Genomic DNA, 20,076 nt, shown 5'->3' on the forward strand with positions numbered 1-20,076 from the left:
AAAATTAGCCCGGCGTCATCTAATGGACGCAATACTTCTCGTAATCGCCTAAAATGTTCTTCTTTATTTGCCGCGGTGATAACAATATCGTCAATATACACAACGACGCTCGGAATCCCCATCAGTAAAGCTGTTATTTTTCGTTGAAATGAACCCGGTTCGGTGGATACGCCATAAGGTAATCGTGTATATTTGAACAAACCCAAATGGGTGCTGATAATCACATATTTTTTGCGACTGTTCGTCCAGTGGCAATTGTTGGTAAGCTTCCGCTAAATCCAGTTTCGTAAATTGTTAACCCCCACGTAATTCGTAAAATACCGATTCCGGCCGCGGTGAGGGGAAATGGTCTACTTCCAAAAATGGATTTAGCGTAACTTTAAAATCGCTACATAATCGAACCTTTGTTTTATTGTTGGGACTATCGGAGTTCCCCAATCACTATATTATACTGGAATTAAAATTTTATTTTCAACTAAACGATAAATTTCGGATTCCACTTTCTCCCGTAAAGCATAAGGCAGTTTTCGTGGTTGCAAAAATTTCGGCTGGGTATTGGGTTTTACTTGCAATGATACCTTTCCGCGATTAAATAAACCGAAACCGCTTTTAAATATTTCTGGGAATTCCGCGCGCAAATTTTCGATACATGATTTTGATAATTCATAGATGCAATTAAGTTTATCATTATACTTTTTGTCTGAAAATTGCAATGGCCACATTTTTAAAACGTGTATCCACTCTCTTCATAATATTGGAGAGCCACCTTTTTTTATAACATACAGTATTTGTTTTTGCTTAATTTCATTACGCTGTATATCCACATAAATTTTACCTTCAGTAGGTATTGGTTGATTATTGTAGGCACGCAATGTGGTGTCGATCGTTTGCAATGGACTGCCTGAAAAATTTTGTTTATAACATTCCAACGAAATGGCAGAAATTGGTGAACCAGAATCAACTTCCATATTGATAGGCACATTATTTATATAAATAGTTTCAAACTGAGGGCCAATAATTTTATAACTCATTTTACTTGATTCAAGTTCACCATCTACTAGAATTTCATTAACGGAGTGATAATAATCACACTTATAACGCTCCGCTATTGAATCACTGTCCCTTGCATGATCATGGTCTTTATTATTATTATTATTATTATTATTATTATTATTATTAGATAAACCATCAAAAATTTCCAGTTCTTGGGGCTCTGGTGCATTTTGCACATTATTAACTCTTTGCTCCGGTTGAGAAAACTTTTTCTTTTTACTACACATTCTAAAAATATGCCCTTTTTCGCCACATTCGCTACAATATTTAAATCTGAGAGAGCATTGAAATTGTTGATGGTTGTTTTTGCCGCAACAAGTACAAGTAACTCTTTCCTTTGCCTGTTCGCCAATAGTTGTTTGTTGTCCGCGACTATTGTTGTTGGTATCTCTCGATGACTTTTGCTGCCGTTGAAAGTTATTCGATCTCTTCGTTTGACTTTTATAAGAGTTTATTTTCGCAGGGTAGCCGTTGAGTGATGTTTTCAGACTATGCATTTCAACCATTTTCTCTTCCGACTTCGTTGTATTTTCAGCTTTGTTTGTCTCCAACGTTTTGCCGTCTGCAATTTCAACTGTTTTTGCCAAATCTGTTAATTCTTTCAGTGATTTATTGGACTCTTTTAGCAGCTCATACTTCATCAATTTGCTGGAAACACCCGAAATAAATTGATCTTTTAGCTGAGTATTAATTTCAGAGGAGGAAAATTTACATGGCGTGGATAGGGTTTTTAGGGCCAATAAATACTCCTGCACGCTTTCATTCGGCTTTTGCTTTCGTTCGCGGAAAAAAAATCGTGCTGCGTATTCACCTTTATCAGGGTCATACAATTCCGCTAGCTTATTTTGTAGTTGTTCGCAACTCATGTTATTTAAAGGCTGTGGTTCACATTCAGCTTTCAACTCTTTGTACACATCTGGTGACAACAGTGTTAACAGCAAGGTAGGCTTCTTTGGATCTGGTATGTCGTTTAGCATAACATAGGCTGAGAGCTGGTCTAAAAATGACCTTAAATCACCCTTCTTTTGGAAAGAATCCACTTGTCCTAGCAATGACATTTTTTTATGCTCGATTTTAATGACACTTGCAATGTTTTTGATTTCTTTACTATTCGAAAAGCTGTTGTCGAGTTTTTCTGTTTTTTCGTTTTCTGCAATAATGTTTTTTATGCACTTTAGTAAAGATTTTCGTAACTGTTCAACCGAGAGATTTTCATCGGCAATATTAAGAAAATTTTCACACACTTTCACTAGGTTAGGTTTGCTTAGAGTGTTTATCCACGAGGTGTGTTTTAACGCAATCTCGTTATGAATAATTTCCCAATTCACATCAGTCATTTGCACTTTACTACTACGAGTACGACTTTATTTAATATTTTTATTAAATTGTGTCTTAATTTTTTTTTTACCTCGTCGCCATTTGCTGGATACCGCCCGAGGAAAACAATGATTATTCGGTTAGTCTTAAAGCACACGTTTTATTTGATAATTGCCGAGGTTAATTAGCTGGCGGATATGCATGAATTGTGTCTGTATATATATATATATTTAGTGATGGCCTTTTGTCATCAATAGGTGTGTTCCATTACTATAGAGGCGAGCGTGTCAAGTTACCACACATATATTGTTGTCTGAAAAAATCATAATGATCGGTGATATATATAGTATAATATGGTGGTATATATAGTATATATATATATTTTCGCAATTTTAGCCCCATTTTAACAGCCAGAAGCTTCAAATTTCACCGAATGCTTACGTATATAGCATGTATTGTTGTCTGAAAAAATCATAGAGATCGGTTGTATATATATTATATATCTCATACAGCCGATTGTTCAGATAAGAAACTTTTCGCAATTTCTACCCCATTTTAACATAAGCTTCAAATTTCACCGATTGCTTACGTATATAGTATATATTGTTGTGTCAAAAAATCATAGAGATCGGTAATATATATAATATATATATATGATGGTATATATAGTATATATATATAGTATATATATATTTTTTTTTTTTGCGATTTCGGTCCCAGTTTAACAGCTAGAAGCTTCAAATTTCACCAAATGCTTACGTGTATAGCATATATTGATGTCTGAAAAAATTATTGAGATCGGTGGTATACATAGTATATATATCATACAACCGATTGTTCAGATAAGAAACTTTGCGCAATTTCTGCCCCGTTTTAATAGCTATAAGCTTCAAATTTCAACAAAAGCTTACGTATATAGCATATATTTTTGTCTGAAAAAATCATAGAGATCGGTGGTATATATATTATATACTTCATATAAACTGTCATTTTTGCCCCTTTTTTACGGCTAGAAGCTTCAAAATTCATCAAGTAGTTACGTTTACGTCATATATTTTTGAAATACGTGAATCGTAGTCACAGTTTTTACATACAGACCACAAAAAACGTGAAGCTTTGCATCCTCACACAAAGTACCTACCTATTTTTTATTTTATATTTATCTTAAAAATCGTTAAGATATGTTCAAATTTCACCAAATGCTTACGTGTATAGCATATATTGTTGTTTGAAAAAATCATAGAGACCGGTGGTACGTTGTAACGCCCGAGATCGATTGAATATTGCTTTATTTTTTCTGTTTTGTTTGTTGACAATTTAGTTTATTGTTCTCTAAATTGAATTGAATTTTGTACACATATTTGGTGAAATTTTCGCTTAAAACATTTTATTATTGTATCTTATTGTAATGCAAGTGGCTACACAGTATTTTTGGTTTTTTCGTTCGGTGCAAAGATAAACTAATTTTTTGGCGTTCCAACTTGAGAATTTTCGCTATTGTAAGCGAAAGCAGCGTATTCCATCTCTTGCGCAGCACGACGTGAAAGTCGTGTCGTTCGTCTCGAATGGATTTAATGGATGTGGATCTGTCGATCTATGACGACGTGCGTTTCGTAATTGTTGTACTTGGTTTTGTTGTGAGCGTTCCTCTACATTTTGCGCTCTCCTTTGATTAAATCTATAGGTAGAAATACGCGTACGTCGACCTATAGTTGATCGTCTTGTTGGTGGCATTTTGATGCATATGATGAAATTATGGAAAAAATCTTTTTTAACTATGTTTTCTTGCACTGAACACACTTAAAATCACTTTTTAAATTATTAATAATTGGAGAAATTTAGAGCGCTTTCTACATCTATGTATATGCCAAATCAATTGGCAAACGAAATTTGGTTTTTATATGGCTTTATTTTGTCGTAACTCTTTGAAGATTACAAATTCAATGATCTTACATGCTAAGAAAAAATTCAATTTAGGCAGCAGAATTTATGTTTAGGAATTTTCCATGGAAAAGTCCTGCTATTTAATGTTGACAAAATAAGCGATGAGTGCGAAGAGTATATAGGCAAAGTAATATTAGTGCAGGTGAGTGTGCATTATGTTGCTGCAGTGGGAGTAGGAGTGGGGGTGAGTGGGAGTGCAGTGCATTGAGGAATATGAGATAATAGCAAAATGATAAAAAAAGCGAAAAACAAAAGCGAAGACGGTGACGTTACATTGTACAACAAAAGCATGAATGCGTGCGATGAGTGGGAGTGTGTGTTTGTATGTATGCAAATTATTAACTTAACGAAGATATGTTGGAAAGGCAGGCGTGAACAATAGTTACCATCAGAAGAAAGTGATTGATAAACATTTGCATTTGGACAGGTTCATCTGTTTAACATTTGTATGCTGTCAATGAAATTAACTTGTAATAGGTTGGATCGATTTTTTTCGTTAGGTCGGACCGAAATGTAAACTTTTTTTTAAATTTTGAATGTTTTCTATAAAAAAAATCATAACTCAAGAATGGCTAAACCTATTTGAGAAATCAACTAACCATCATCTCTCCTTCCTGTATCTTTCCTAAAAATTTCATGGCAATCTGTCGAGCCGTTCTCGAGTTATGGAGTAACAATTAAAATGTACAGTTCTTTTTATATATATAGATATGTCATACAACCGATTGTTCAGATAAGAAACTTTGCGCAATTTCTTCCCCATTTTAACAGCTAGAAGCTTCAAATTTCACCAAATGCTTACGTATATAACATATATTGCTGTCTGAAAAAATCACTGAGATCGGTGGTATATATAATATATATCTCATACAACCGATTGTTCAGATAAGAAACTTTACGCAATTTCTGCCCCATTTTAATAGCTAGAAGCTTCAAATTTCACCAAATGCTTACGTATATAGCATATATTGTTGTCTGAAAAAATCATAGATATCGGTGGTATATATATTATATACCCCATATAAACTGTCATTTTTGCCCCTTTTTTACGGCTAGAAGCTTCAAAATTCATCAAATAGTTACGTTTACGTCATATATTGTTGAAATACGTGATTCGTAGTCATAGTTTTTACACGCAGACCACAAAAAACCTGAAACTTTGCATCCTCACACAAAGTACCTACCTGTTTTTTATTTTATATTTATCTTAAAAATCGTTTAGGTATGTAGATCTGTTCACTATATATTTCTTATCTTATACATCCGATTATTCGGAGATTACGAACGGGATAAGATTATTGTTCAGCCTCATTCATGAAAGGTATGAAGTCTTCGGAACAGCTGAAGACAGTCCCGCCCTTACTTGTTTTATTTCATTTTTCAACAAATTTGTTAAAATTATAAATTAACTATTCAAAAATACATGGGGTTGAATATGGAAAATGTAGAAACCGTTTGTTGTTGCGTGTAGACATTTTTCAACAGTAAAATGGAAAACTTTTTACGTTTTATATGGATTTTAGACCGAGAGAATACCCTTAATGATATCTTGTATTTGATTCGGCCCTCAAATAAATGATACTTTTAATTTGTGATTTGATTCTTCAGCAAAATGAAAATTTTAATTTTTTATTTGATTCGGCATCCAAATAAAAAACCCTTTTTATTTGTTATTTGACTTTTAGAAGATACCTTTTATTTTTCATGATCGCGGGTTCGAATCGAGCTCAAGGCTTTTTATTTTTGTTTGTTCGCCAACCAAGTAAAGAATATTTTTTAATTGTTGTTTGATTCTTCAGCAGAATCAAAGATAATTTTTATCTCTTAAGATCGCGTGTTCGAATCGAGCTCAAGGCTTTTTTGTTTTTATTTGTTCGTCATTCAATTAAAAAATACTTTTTATTTGTTATTATTTGTTATATATTATTATTTTGGGCGTTGTTGTTGTTGTTGATGTTGTAGCAGTGCATCGCCCCATCCAATAGGGGCGACCAATCACAAATTGTCATCAATGTCCTCTAACGGGGGTCCAAGGAAACTTGCTGTTTCAACAGGGTGGACCATAATGAGAGGGGTGTTAAAGGCGTTGGTTCCACATTACAATTAAAGAGATGGTTGGTGTCATGTGGGGACACATTGCAAGCGGGGCATACATTTTGTATGTCGGGGTTGATTCTGGATAGGTAAGAGTTTAACCTGTTACAGTATCCATATCGAAGTTGAGCTAGAGTGACTCGCGTTTCCCTGGGGAGTATGCGTTCCCCTTCCGCAAGTTTTGGGTACTGTTTTTGAGTACTGGATTCACCGGGCAATTCCTGGCATAAAGGTCCGACGCCTGTTTGTGGAGTTCGCTGAGGACCTGCTTGTGTTTTTTGGCTTCATACGGCTGGGTTCTCAGGTGCCGTATTTCCTCAAAATGCTTACGGAGATGACTCCTTAAGCCCCTAGGCGGTGCTGGTTCATCAATCAGATGTCTGTTGGGATGCCCAGGTTTCTGGGTATTCAACAGGAACTGTTTGGTTAGCACTTCATTTCTCTGACTGATGGGGAGTATTCTCACCTCATTATGTAGATGCTGTTCTGGGGACATAAGACAACCTGTGGCGGTCTGAGGGCAGTATTTTGGCAGGCCTGTAGCTTCTTCCAGTGAGTGGTCTTTAGGCTTGGCGAACATATCGGGGACGCGTAACATGCAATCGGATGGCCAATTGCTTTGTAAGTGGTAAAGAGCGTTTCTTTATCTTTTCCCCAAGTACTGCCAGCAAGAGATTTGAGGATTTTATTACGGCTCTGGATTTTCGGTACAATTGCGGCTGCATGCTCACCTACACGTAGATTCTGATCAAACTTCACACACAAGATTTTGGGGTGTGGGACAGTCGGCATCGTAGTGCCATCGACGTGGATGTGCAAAATGGTCGACATCTGTGACGTCCATGTTGTAAATAAGGTCGCGGAGGATTTTGTCGGTGTTAATGCCAGGTTTCGCGAGGCGAAAAAACTGGAGAGATCAGGGAGGTAGACCGTTTATTCTGTTGCAAAGCTCATCGATCTGTGGGCCTGGGCCTGTGGCCATTATTGTGCAGTCATCGGCGTAGGAAACGATAGTAACTCCTTCTGGTGGCGAAGGCAGCTTTGATATGTAGAAGTTAAACAAAAGTGGAGATAGGACACCACCCTGTGGCACCCCTTGTTTAATTCTTCTTGGTTTAGATGATTCGCTTCTTAATTGCACCGATGCCTGCCGATACCCAGATAATTTGCGGTCGACCTTTTAAGACATGGGGGAAGGGTAGACCCTTCCAGGTCTTGCAGTAACGTGACATGGTTGACCGTATCAAAAGCTTTTGATAGGTCTAGCGCAACGAGTACTGTTCTATGTTGGGGGTTTTAATTTAAACCAGCAATTTATCAGGGTGCTAATGGCATTTAGCGCGGTTGTGGTGCTATGGAGTTTTCTAAAGCCACGCTGATGACAGGCTAGCTGCAAATTTGGTTTGAAGTAGGGGAGCAAAATGGCTTCAAGCGTTTTGGCTACTGGCGATAGGAGAGATATCGGGCGATATGACTCTCCTATGTTAGCTGGATTTCCAGGCTTTAGTACCGGGACCACCTTGGCCATTTTCCATTTTTCGGTAATGACAAAGGTGAAGAGAGACAGGTTGAAGAGATGTGCTAAATATTTGAAACCCTCTTTCCCTAGGCTTTTAAGCATCGGCATTGCTATGCCCTCTGGGCCACTGGTTTAGCATGACCGATGGCGTCCTCAACCTCTTTGGCGGTGATGGTAATTGGAGACGCGCTGAATTTATGTTTATGTGCGTGTCTGTTGGCCCGCCGTCTAATTTTTTCGACCGTAGAATGCATTATATATTTTCGGCAAAAAGCGCTCGCGCATTTTTTCGCATCCGACAGCACTTTATCGCTCGGGTCCGATAGGGACTTAACGGTGGACCAAAGTTTACCTACACCGGCAGAGAGGTTACAACGGCTTAGGTGCTCCTCCCATTTCGCCCGCTTGTGTTCATCCACAAGAATTCTGATGCGTTGGTTTATATTCCTTATTTGGGGGTCGTTGGGATCGAGCTGTCTTATAAAGTCACGTTCTCTCGCTAAGTTTACGGCCTCCTCCGGAAAATGAGGCCGAATTTCGGAAATTCTACCGACGGGAATGAAAACAGCCGAGGCGGATTCAATGACCTTGCGGAAAGCACGCTCCCGTCCCACTTTCCTTTTTTGAAGTTTATGAAAGTTTGCGCTGTGACGATGAAGTCGGCGGTACGCTCGAGCGAAATGAGTATAGGCAGGTGGTCGGATGCCAATGCTACCATCGGCTGCCAGTTGACGCAGTTTATGAGTCCTGCGCTCACGACTGATATATCCGGCGAACTGTGACAGCTCCCTACCATACGTGTGGGGGCGTCTCCGTTTATTGTGCAGAACTTCGTTTCTTCTATTTGATCCGCCAACATCTCACCCCTACTGTCTGCCTGCAAGTTTAATGCCATAGATCGTGTTGGGCCATGATAATGCCATTATTTCCAGTGAGTAAGGCGCTGATATTAGGGCGGTATCCACTGGGGCAACAGGTGGCAGGAGGGATGTAGATTTTAATGATTTCTAGGTGTGCATCGCCTGACCGGACAGATAAGCCTTGACGTTCTAAGACACTGTCCCTGCGGCCGATGTCGGGATCAAATATATGATATTGTACAGAGTGGTGTATGATAAACGCGAGGCCGCCTCCATTTCCGCTCTCGCGGTCTTTCCTGTGTACATTATACCCATAACAGGTGTGCAGAGCAGATCTTGCTGTGAGTTTAGTCTCTTGAATCGCAGCAATGCGGATGTTGTACCGCTTTATGAAATCGACTATCTCCGTGATCTTCCCTGTTGTGGCCTTGGGACTGGACGTCCTTGGGTAAGCATTGGGGTACCCGGTGTATTTGGGTATGCGGCCTGGCAACATGGCGCAATGAAACCCGTCGGGGGGACCAGAACATCTAGGAAAGTGGCACCGTCCAAGGCAGGAGCTGCATTGGGCGGATGTCGCAAACATATATATTCTGTGCTGGCAAACGGTACAAAAGGTGGTAGGGACTAAGAGTATGTTTCCCTGACCTACACGATTGCTGCCACAAAAGAGGGGGAGAGAAGACGGGGGCAGGGGCTGCTACTCGGCATTGCTTCCGACTCTACTACGGAGATTGTAGGTGCGAGTGCGAGCAACCGTATGAGTTGGTGGCGCCGTGGGGCGCGACCAGCAACGGGTACTTGTTGTGGCTTGCTGAGCAGCAGGGCTGCTGGAAGGTAGTGGGGGCGCACTAAGGCGTAGACTACGGGACGCCTTTGGGCGTGAACAGCAAGGAGCCAACAAAGATTCATAGAAGTTACGTGGACGTCTGGTTTTGGGATCTAGCCAAGAACAACCTATCCGATGCAACCATCCCTTACACGAGACACACTGATAAGAGTATGACCGTCTTAAAAAGATTCTTTTCCGGTAGACGCAGCAAAACCATTTCTCAGGACCGGAGTCAGGAGACGGACCCGGATTGGAATCGATACCTTCCCGGAGCAAGAGAATATGGAGCAGTCCCGCTGCAAGGAGCTGCTGGGAGGATGACAATTTGTGAGAGGGACGCAACAAATTAAATGGGGTTACACTGAAATGACAGTCTTTGGTCGGGCGTCTTACACATCGGCTTTATCCCTAAACGTCGACTGTTGTAGTTGTAGATGCTTGAACTCTACCCTTATGCTCAGTGACACCTGGTAATATTTCGGATGCGAGTTCGAGCTGCGACCTTTTCCTCCCTCGTAGAACCTGATCCCCCTTCTATTACCAGCTCCCATAGGTACCCGTTTCCTCTTTCATTCCGGGCCAAGTTTCACATGGAGCATGAACCCAATTTTCACCCTCAGCTACTCCTGGCGAATCCTGATTCTTTAGCAGTTGATGCTCAGACGACCATGGAACTAGGGTGTGGGGAGAGATGGCCTAGAAGGTTCTATGTGGTCATATTAAACCTTTCCCGAGATGGTCGGGCTTGTACCTTAACGTACCGGATCTATATCCAAAGGATCATAAAAATCGATAACACTCCCCAAAACCTTCGGCGAGCTTCTTTATCGCTACAACAACAACAGAACACTTGTTTATTTTATTTATTTGTTGTTTACGCGTACATTTGTTTATTTTATTTATTTATTTGTTTGACGGCCACCGTGGTGTGATGGTAGCGTGCACCGCCTACCACACCGTATGCCCTGGATTCACACCCAGGGCAAAGCAATATCAAAATTTTAGAAATGAGGTTTTTCAATTAAAAGAAATTTTTTTTAAGCGGGGTCGCCCCTCAGAAGTGTTTGGCAAGCGCTCCGAGTGTATTTCTGCCATGAAAAGCTCTCAGTGAAAACTCATCTGCCTTGCAGATGCCGTTCGGAGTCGGCATAAAACATGTAGGTCCCGCCCACGCAATTTTTAGGGAAAATCAAGAGGAGCACGACGCAAATTGGAAGAGAAGCTCGGCCTTAGATCTCTTCGGAGGTTATCGCGCCTTACATTTTTTTTTTTAATTTTGCTTTTATTTGTTTCGCAATCTATGAAATACAGGTCTCTTACGCACTATTGCCCGGGGAATAAAATAAGAAACCTAAAAAGTAGAAATCCAATTACAAAACGGAGTTCACAATATTAATAAATTCATAAAAAACATTGAGAAATCAAAAAAGACAGAGTTCGAGAGCGTTACGAGCTAACTCAGTTTTAAGAATTTATTAGTAGAGCACTCGCCAGTGCGTATGAGCCTCTACAGTATGTTAAAATTGATTCGATCAAGAACAGATATTTTATCCAACTCACCACTGATACATTTAAAAAACGAAGATATGGAAAGAACAACTCGCCTATTTCCCAATAACTTTAAATTAATTAAAAGTAAACGGGAATTATATGGAGGCATTTTTTCTTGAAATTTTAATGTACATAACGCATATATAATCTTCTTAAACACGTTCGACGAATGGCATTAAACTGATTTAATAATAATAATAATAATAATATTTATTTAGTCTTGAAATTATTACATTATTTCTTACAGACTAGTTGCAGGTAAACTAGTTTAACACGTCATTAAGTAGCATTTTAAATCTTTTTTCACAGTAGGAGAAGTCCAAAACTGAAGAATTTTGGAGCAAGTTAAACTCTTTTAGAGCTCTAACAACAGGAGCATTGGCCGCATAATTGGTCCTCGCCAGCCCAACGTAAAATGTAGCATGATTCCTTAAACAAATATTAGGAATAAGAAAGAATATACGTTCAAGTAAAAAAGGCAGTCAACCACCCCAGATATTAAATTAAAAATGAAAGTGAGAGAGGGGAAGGTTCTCCTACAGTTTAGTGTCTTGAGATCAATAAGCATACATCTAGATTCATACGCCGGAACAGGAAGATCAAAATGAAGGGGGCGCAGAGCGTACTTTATAAAGGCTTTCTGAACTCTCTCCAAACGACTTAAATGACAGGAATAATACGGACGCCAAATAATAACAGCATATTCAAGTCTCGAGCGCACCAGTGAGGTAAAGAGAGTGTTTAACGTATACGGATCCGAGAAATCTGAGCTGAAACGTCTGACAAAAGCCAGCATAGAGTAAGACTTAGCTATAATATAATTCAGATTGCTTTGAAACGAGAACTTCGAGTCAAAGACCACCTCAAGATTAGTGATTTTGGAAACATTGCTTAGTTGTGAGCCTGCAATATAATATGAAGTAGGGATAGGGGAGCGGGATTTGGAATAGGAGACATGGCAGCATTTTTTATGATTTAAGGGAAGCATATTTTTGTGGCACCAAGCTACAACATTGTCTAGATCACTCTTAAGTTTCAACGAGTCAGCGGGACACGTAATATTACTAAAAATCTTCATGTCACCAGCATACAAGAGACATTTTGAAAATTTAAAACAACTAGTAATATGGTTGATGAAAATCACAAAAATAATTGGGCCAAAAATGCTTCCCTGAGGAACGCCTGAAGAAGCAATGAAAGAGTACGACGACACCCCATGAACTACAACTGAAAAATATCGGTTTGAGAGATACGATTTGATCCAGCTTAAAAAACTTGAGTGGAAGCCAAACCACCGTAACTTCGATATTAAGATACGATGATTAACTTTATCAAACGCTTTCGAAAAATCAGTATACACGGTGTCAACTTGGGCCCGGTTACTAAAAGCTTCAATGCAGTATTCGGAGAAAACTGCTAAATTAGAGGTAGTTGATCTCCCCGACATGAAACCATGCAGGTCTACCGAGATGAGACGACTAGTGGCAAAGAAAATTTTATTTTTTATTATACATTCAAAAAGTTTTGAGATAGTCGAAATTTTAGAAATTGGACGATAATTGGTGATATCATTTTTATGGCCAGATTTAAAAATTGGCGTAACAAAGAAGATTTTCCATGCGTCAATGAAAACACCTTTCCCAAGAGATTTATTAAAAAGCAGCCATATTGGGTAGGCGAGAGCTGAACAATTCTTAAAAAGGTGAGACGACAAACCATCAACATAAGTCTGGGACGACAAATTGGTTTCACGAATCCCCAGTTCAGCATCGTCTAAAGGGATTTCAAGAGCCTCAAAGTTTAGCGCGGAACCACTAGCACCAAGGCCACTGTAAAAATCACTACTACTCAAATTAGAGTCGGCCTCAAAATTCCGCAAAATAATTTGCAGCAACTGATGCTGAATCAGCTTGTGCATCCTTGTAAAATACAACAGAGGGAATACTCGAACACGATTTTTTAGACTTCACAAAACGCCAAAAAGCTTTCGGATTAAGTTTAATATCCTCTTCGAATTTTCTTATTTAGTTATGCTTCAAGACTTTGCTCAATGATTTAAACTCGTTCAAATATTTTATATACATTTCTTTGTAAAAAGGAAGCCTTGAAATTTTTAATTTTTTGAAAAATTTGTTTCTCAAATTCTTAAGTCTTTTCAACTCCTTCGTGAACCAAGGAATTTTGTAAACTTTTTTCTTTACTTTAGGAATGTGCTCTCTACAAATACAATTTAGATTATTCTTAAAAATATTGAAACAACCGGTCGCATCAACCTCAGTAAATAGCGTATCCCAATCAATACAGTCAATTGCTGCATTAACGACATCAACATCATAATTTTTAAAATAAAACTTGAAAATTGTATCCTCTACCTCTACGTAAGTATTAAACTCATAAAATTCCAAATGAGGAACCAGCGGAACATAATGTGGACCAGGATTGGACGAAGGGTCCAGACATTCCTGGAGGCAAAAGTTCATGTTATCACTTAAAAATATGAGATCCAATATTCTATGAAAACTGTTATTAAAACTGTTAATCTGACTAAAGTCACATCTTGAAAAACCGTCCATCACATATATTTCAACAAACGCATTTGAAGACTTTGGAAGAAGCCCCCTACTATTGTCAAAAGTAGACCATTCTAATTTACTGAGGTTGAGGTCGCCAATTACGCAAACATTTTCATGGCTAGATGCTAAGGCCGAAATTTTATCAACATGCTCTTTATAAAGTAAATCGCTACTAGAAGGGGTATATACGAAGCACAAATTAAAAGTGTAGAAACTCCATGAACAGAAATGCAGAGGATATCCAATAGGGAATCAGCATTCGGCAAAGGCACCAAAGTCGCACGAAATTTTCGTCGAACCGCAATTAAAACGCCCCCTCCTTTTGATAAACCAGTTTTTGATGCATCGCAATCTTTACGAAAAACGCAGTATAAATTTTCATCGAAGAATTCACCATCCATAAAAGTATCATTAAGCCAAGTCTCAACTATTACATATATATCATAATCCAGGTTTGAACTCATCGTAAAGAGTGAGTCGGATTCGGTTCTTAGGTCAGATACATTTTGAAAGTAAATTTTAATATCCTTGTGAGAATGTGTATTTACTACAACCCGTTTTGAGGTGGCCCGTCCTTGCGAAAAGAACGAAACGGCCGTATTTGAATATTTATAGGCCAGATTCTGGCGTTAGCTACCTTACCGTAGAAGCAGAGCGGCACGCCAAGTTTAAAACTAACTTTAACCAACTCATGAATATCAACATCCCGCTTAACGAGGGCATTACAAACCAAAAACTTAGGGTTGATTTCAGCGTACTTCGTAACATAGGCAATAATATCAGCATTCGTCACGTTTGAAGAAAAAGACGACAGATGCAGCCACATCATTTTAGGAGCAACCTGAAGTTCTATGACAGCATTCCCACTGGGTGCATTTACTTCCTTTTCGCCAGAATTCGCACTAGGTGCATTTATTTCATTCTCGGCAGAGGCATTTGTCACAGAAGCGGTAACAGCGGCGGCCGACGTCGACGTCCTTTGTGAAGAATAAGGCGCCAAAAGCGAATGAGCGCAAAACAAACTAGCAGCACAAGCATAAGTGTGTGCACTAGCGAGAGTAGCACCAGATGTAGTGTTAATTGCACAAGTAACACTTTTTGCAGGAATAACTTTATCAACAAGCACTTCAGTGCTCTCAGCATTGTTTTTGTTCGACTCGTAAATTGGTGTATCATTAATAGGGCTCGGAATCTTATGCGCATGCAAGGCGTCGTTATTCCATTCGCCTGACTTAGCAGAGTTTGGCTGATCAGCAGATATGATATGCTTGTTGTTTTTAGCTTTACCTTTATTTGCGTTTTTGCTACCATTACGGCGCAGTTCTTTGACCTCAGATGTGAGCGAAGCAAGCGAACCAGCAACACCTTCATCATAGACCTTATGGAGATTAATAAGTTCAGAGCGCATAATTTCTAACTCGCCAAGTAATTTGTTTTTGTCAGCTTGCAGAGAGTGAATACCAGCAACTGAACTTGCTTGCTCTGCTCGTAAACTTTTGAGTTCAGCAAGAATATATGATAAAACATTATTTTGCTCTTTATCAGTAACATTATTGTAATGCGGTGGATTGTATGTTGTAGCTGCTCTGCGACAGCATTATTCAAGGAAATACGCTCTTCAAGATGAGCGACAGCACAATCACCACAAAATAAATCAAGTCACCAGCCAATGTACCAACAACGCACTGCATGTGGTAAACTTTTTTGCACTTATCAAATTGCACACTGCTTTGAATGCTCTCAACTCGGTGACCACAAAAACAAGGCATATCGAACGAAGCAACGAGAAATGGATAAAATAATAAATAAAGTTATTAGAGTAACTAACAGTCTCCAACACAAATTGACAATTTTTAAAACGGTTATATATTATCCTTTGTCACCACATAATAGCATCATACTCCAAATTGTATCGAACAAAAGCTGTATAAAGTAATTTAAGCGTATAGCGATCAGCAAATTTGTAACAGTAACTTTTGATAACACCCAGAACGCTTTGCTGACAATATATGTAGCTAATGTGATTATTAAAAGAGAAATTAGAAGTAAAAATAATAACAAGATCCTTTGTTTCATTTACAGTATCCAGTGAAGAGTCCCCAATCCTATAGGATGTAGGTAAGATAAAACACCTTTTTATGTTCAATAAAGACATGAATTCACACACCAGATGTGCAGTTTATCAATGTCGATCTGGACCTTAATCACATCATTTCGATTATTAATTACATTTTTAAATCATCATCGTAAAGCAGATAACTTGCAAAAGAGAAACAATTGCTTATGCCAATTATAAATAATACATAGAGCCGCTGCTCTTATGCCATTTAGGCCCGGTTTTTCAGTAGTTGATCAAGCTAAGCTTAAACTTGGTTTGCTTAAACTCTAGTCAAATTTGAACTCCAGTTAAACTACTGAGCAGTTTTTCAGTCACTGTTTAAGGCCGCCTTTGGGGTATGCTTTTTTGTGCGGCAACATTGGTTTTTTTATTATCTAGGTAATTTGTAGATACGGCAACAGCTGGATTTTGTTTACCCAACAAACATGGAAAAAAATGTCCAGCTAAATATATATCTAGTTCCGGAAGAAATACCCAACATCATTATTTAATTATTCTTAAACCAGATAGTTCTCGAGTTGATATCCAACTTCATTTTCCAATCATTATCCAACCTTTGAAAAATTTTGTAAAATTAAAAGTTTTCGAGTTGATCTCCAACGTCATTAATATTTTCCAATTATTATTCTAATTTCGAGAGATTTTGAGAAATGTACATTTCTCAATTTAACATTAACCACATTTCTTCAGTTGATATCCTACATTGCATATCGAGTTGAGGTGGAGTTGAAAAAAATCTCCAAGGTGGTACCACCAAAAACAACAGCTGTTGATTGTGAGAAATAAATACGTGGCTGATATCAGTAATGAAGCGTAATTAATCAAAAATAAACTATATAGGTGGCAGCCGTGGAGTGATGGTAGCGTGCTCCGCCTACCACACCGAATATCCTGGGTTCACGCCCGGGCAAAGCAATATCAACATTTTAAAAACAAGGTTTTTCAATCAGTAGAAAATTTTTCTAAGCGGGGTCGCTCCTTGGTAGTATTTGGAAAGCACTCCGAGGGTATTTCTGCCATGAATAGCTTCTCAGTGAAAACTCATCTGCTTTTCAGATGCCGTTTGGAGTCGGCATAAAACAAGTAGGTCCCGTCCCGCCAATTTGTAGGAAAAATTAAAAGGAGCACGACGCAGATTGGAAGATAAGCTCGGCTTAAAATCTCTTCGGAGGCTATCGCGTTGCATTTATTTATTTTTAAATTAATATTCTTTTTTGGCGACTTTTTTTTTAAAGATATTGGTTTTATGTGTACCGGCTCGAGGTCAATATATTTAGTAATAAAAACATCAGTTTTTATTTTTCATTCCGATATATTTCGGTTACACGTCGGTAGCCGTCTTCAAGGGACTATACAAAACAATGTAAAAACAAATTTTCATACATGTAATATGCCATATTTTATAAACATACATACATTTTTGAGTTAAACGTCCGTTCGCGTTGGCGTGGAGTTTTGTTGTGAGTAAGTGTCTGTACAAGTGAGTGACGTTGATCGTATCTGTTTTGAAGTTTAGTCGTATGTCTGCTGGTATGTATTATGTGTAACATTTCCAGTGTTAGTCTCTTTCTATAGTGATTTTGTTGTTGTAATACCGACGCTTTCTCAAAGTTCGGGCAGTGGCCACTAGATGCACAGTGGTGCAGTGTTTTGGTTATTTAAATTATGATAATGTTTCATGTCCGATTTGTGCTGTACTATTCTCGTTTTTAATTTCGATTTGGTGGTGCCTACGTAAATATTTCTGCATGCTTCGTAGTTGTTGGTATTGCACGGAATTTTGTAAATGACGCTGCTTTTTTCCATAGGAGGTATTATGGACTTGGTTTAATTGAAAATACTTTTGATGTGTTGCAGGGTTTATGGACTATTTTAAATTGTTTATTATTGTAACAGTTGGACTTGATTAGACGCTCTGATAGTTGAGGTACGTAGATTACCGATTTAAACGTCTTTGGTGTTGCGGATTTTTCTAGATTACCTGCACACATCGATCTTCTTATTAATGTCCTTATAATATTTTCAGGAAAATGATTTAGTTTGAGTAGCGAAGTAATTTCCTGTCCAATTTCTTTATGATAGACATCGTCTGATATCTGTAGCATGCGTTGTATACCACTCATTGCTATATTCATAATCATACTCTTCGGGTGTTTAGAGTAAAAATTTATTAGTCGCTCTGACGCAGTTGGTTTCTTATACCATATAAGTTTTAACTGGCTATCTCTTTTTATAACCATAGAATCTAAATAAGGTAGTTTTCCTTCTTCTTTCTGTTCTATGGTGAACTTTATATTTTTATGTTTTTATTTGTTCAGGGTATTCTGTATGTCATCATGTTTTACAATTGCGAATAAATCATCCATAATCGTCTATCTCCATGGCTACAGTTTTGTTTCCTTTGTCAGATGATAAAATTCGTATGTGGTTGTTTTTACTAAGAAATTTCCGTGTCCGCTCTACAGTATCTAATATTGCACGGTCTATTGCACTTTCCCTTTTAGCTGTTACATGATTTTTTACCAGTAACGAGATTTTTCTGCGCGCTTCTTCTTGCTTTTCTTTTTCAGTAAGAGTTTGTACTAATTCCTCTCCATCAGCAATATATTGGAAGAGAGGGAATCGTTGACATCTGACAAAGGAAACAAAACTGTAGCCATGGAGATAGACGATTACAATAATAAAATGAGCGAGATTCTCAATGACTTGACGACTTACAGAGTGAATAGAAAGATCCCACCTCAAGGCTACAAACGAAGAACAACAATTTAGTGGAAAAACTATACAGAATGGGATGTATCACGAAGGTGGAAAAAGGCAAACTCTAGACAACGACGGCACTACCGCCCAGGATTTATGGTCTACCGAAAATCCACAAGGAAGGACTTCCTCTTAGGCCAATTTGCTCAGCTATTAACTCTCCATCATATGGTCTAGCTAAGCGTGGGGCAGTTAAGGGCGAGCAGTTTAATGTGAGTTATAAGGGAGTAATTTGATGTGCTTGTAGGCGTATGGGTCGTGGCACAGTGGATGACGTACCCGACTCAAACGCTTGGGGTTGCGGGTTCAAAGCCCACTGCAACCAAGCATTTTTTAGATTTATAATTTTATAAATTATTATTTTAATGGACTGTATTCTATTTTCATTTAGTTTATGGTGTATTTAAAACACGGGACGATGCAAAGCATCGGTACACCTTTATGTATTTAATTTATGGTGTATTTAAAACACGGGACGATGCAAAGCATCGGTACACCTTTATTTATTTATAATATGTTTATTTTAATGTATTCAATTTATTAAGTTTGGTATTTTTAATTTTATTTATGGTGTATTTAAAACACGGGACGATGCAAAGCATCGGTACCCCTTTATTTATTTAATTTGTCTTTATTTTAATGTATTCAAATTATTAAGTTTGTTCCTTTTAATTTTATTTATGGTCTATTTAAAACATGGGACGATGCAAAGCATCGGTACACCTTTATTTATTTAATTTGGGGCGAGAATAGGGAACCCTGAAGTTTCGATCTAATGAGCCACCTCATCTTCTATTTGAAGACCCCTTTAAAAATGTGATATGGAGGCGAGAACGGGGATCTGAGGTATTGGCACCCCATTTTCTACTAGAAAAACCACTATTTATTTAATTCGGGGCGAACATAGGGAACTCTGAGGTTTCGCTCTAATGAGCCACCTCATTTTTCATTTGAAGACCCCTTTCAAAATGTGATATGGAGGCGATCACGGGGCTCTGATGTATTGGCACCCCATTTTCTACTAGAAAAATCTCTTTATTTATTTAATTTGGGGCGAGAATAGGGAACCCTAAGGGTTCGCTCTAATGAGCCACCTCATCTTCTATTTGAAGACCCCTTTCAAAATGTGATATGGAGGCGAGCACTGGGCTCTGATGTATTGGCACCCCATCTTCTACTCGAAGAACCTCATTTTTAAATTAAAAACTAAAACTATGTCTTTAGAATATTTCTTAAGCCGGATGAGAATTTCAGCGCTTATGAAACAAACGAAAGAAAAAAAAAACGCATAGTTTAAGTCGCTTAAACAGATCTATGCCAATTTCTAATAAATATTCTAAAAAATATCACGGCTGACTCCAAATACAACGTTAACAACACCCTTGAATTTAAAGATAGAATCAATAATACCCTCATTTGCGAAGATGAAAGACTTAACTCCTTTGACGTGGTTT

The sequence above is a fragment of the Eurosta solidaginis genome, chromosome X, assembly GCF_040869045.1.
Source record: "Eurosta solidaginis isolate ZX-2024a chromosome X, ASM4086904v1, whole genome shotgun sequence".
Classification (NCBI taxonomy): domain Eukaryota; kingdom Metazoa; phylum Arthropoda; class Insecta; order Diptera; family Tephritidae; genus Eurosta; species Eurosta solidaginis.